The following is a 2,305-nucleotide window of genomic DNA, read 5'->3' on the forward strand; positions in this document are numbered from 1 at the left end:
GGACGAAGATCAAACTGTTCAGGTGGTTGGTCCAGCACAGAAAGATTTTAACTTGGGAAAATCTCAAAAAGAGAGGTTTTGTTGGGCCATCAAGATGCCAATTATGTGGACAGCAGGAAGAAACTATAGATCACCTTCTCAACCTCTGCTCTTTCACCTCCACCTTATGGAATTGGGTAGCCGGTATCTTCAAGCAGACAGACAGGAACGAAAATGACATCACTGACACTTTAAAGAATTGGAGGAAGGACTTTTTGGACAATGAGACAATAAACACAACCTGGGCTCTGATTCTAGGATTCTTGATCTAGGACATTTGGAAAGAATGTAACAACAGGATCTTGAAAGATAAAACTGGCTCAACTCAAAGCATCATAGCTCAAATCCTAAAACAGCGCAAGGAAACTGTCAGTGTCCATCGGAAGCATCCTCCTGAGAAACCCCTGGGTCATCGGGACGCTCACATCCTAGAACTGTTGGGACTCCAGTCTCTAAGCCCTCAGGGAACAAGTAAGATAACAAAGAGAATATCTGTTGGAAAGGCTTTCTGGTAACCCCATCCCAAAGGTTTTTTAAAATTCAATATTGATGGAGCCTCAAAAGGGAACTCTAGGGACGCTGGCTATGGAGGAGTCATAAGAGATGAAGAGGGCCACTAATAATATGGCTGAACTCATGGCCATTGAACAATGCTTAGAGATTCTGACAGGGTTCAATTTACATAATACAATCATCGAGGCCGACTCAGAATTAATTATTAAGTCGGTTAAGCGGCTAGGCACAGGTACTGCACCTGACAAAGTCTCGAGTCACTGCAGACTTTTGCAGGTCTATTACCCTATTCAATCGCACCTGGGAATTCTCAGAACTATTAGTTTTGTGCATGTGTGTAGAGATGCCAATAATGTAGCGGATTGCCTCGCTAATGAAGAGGTGAGATGCACAAAAGACAACAAGTGTTGCTTGTGGGAGTCGGTACTCGCAGGACAACTGCATGAGAGTTGCCACACTCTCGCCCTCACAGACAAGGAGCATTATCAGCACATGTAGGGGTATCCGCCTGTTGCCCCATAGACGATGGAAGATAAGGGTTTGATTTTCAATCAACCTGAGCTTTGGCACAGTCGGGCCTCGCAACGGAATACCGCAGGTAAGCAGGCAACCAGAAAAATGGTGATGATCTGCTCTAAACTACGAGGCACAGGTTCAATTGGGTGGCTCAGTCGATTGGATGGCAGCAATGCAAAGTTACTTGGTGTCAAGCAGTTACCAAGCGTCAAATGGTTCTCAGGCATCAACAGGTTATCTGGTGTCAAGCGGTTATTTGGTGACGAGTGGTTATCAGGCGTCAAATGGTTTTCGCGTTATCAGGCATCTAGCAGTTTCTGGGCTATTGGGCATCCTCAAAACCTGAATTGGTTTATTAGAAATGTCTCCGATGCCACTTAGTGATCAACATGTGGCTTCTAGAGGAGAGAGAATAATGCCTTCATCGGGTGGGTATTCCTCCGACTTCTTCTCCGCCTAATATCTCACTCGGTCGTTGGGTCTTGCAGATGTAGATCAAGGGCTCTGATTTGTAGAGCTGGTCAGTGGATCTGGGTATTCCCTCGCGGACCCGAAATATTTATTTTATAGTCACTATTCACCTCCTCGGATTCATGCCAAGTTTGTCGGGTTAAGTCTTTGTTGTTCCATTCCGCCCCTTGACCGCTTGACCTTGGTCCAAGGTTCGTGGGGTGGTGGCAGACTGTCTTTTTCTCGAGTAGTTGACTCTTCCCTGATGATTGAAGTGATTACTAAGTCTTTAGCCCTCTTCCTCTTTGGGTGCGTTATATTTTATGTATCATATTTTGAGTGACAAGATAATAGAAGGACCGACTCTTGCTTTAGCAAAAAAAACAATATGACAAGATTGTTAACCATGGATATTCACCCTCACTTTACCATGGATATTAACTTGTAAATCCGCTTTGTTACTATACCATGGCCCAATACCATGGCTTATCAATACCACATGCCAAAAACCATAACTTATTTCATAGTAAAATATTTTATTTTAATTTAATTTTACAACATTTTTTGAATTGAATCTAAAAGGGCAAATGTTACAATTTGAGATATATCTAAACCCTCTATCCTCAAGACTACTAAAATTATTCCCATAGAAATTAAATTAAGGTTTTAATAAAATTAAGCTAAGATAGATCTATTCCGTTTCTTTATATATATATATATATATATATATATATATATATAAAGAACTGACATCGATCCATCATAGCTAAGATCCAAGGGATGAGAG

This window comes from Pinus tabuliformis, chromosome X, assembly GCF_031772625.1.
Source record: "Pinus tabuliformis cultivar Carrire ecotype Pingquan chromosome X, CPIR1, whole genome shotgun sequence".
Taxonomy (NCBI): Eukaryota; Viridiplantae; Streptophyta; class Pinopsida; order Pinales; family Pinaceae; genus Pinus; species Pinus tabuliformis.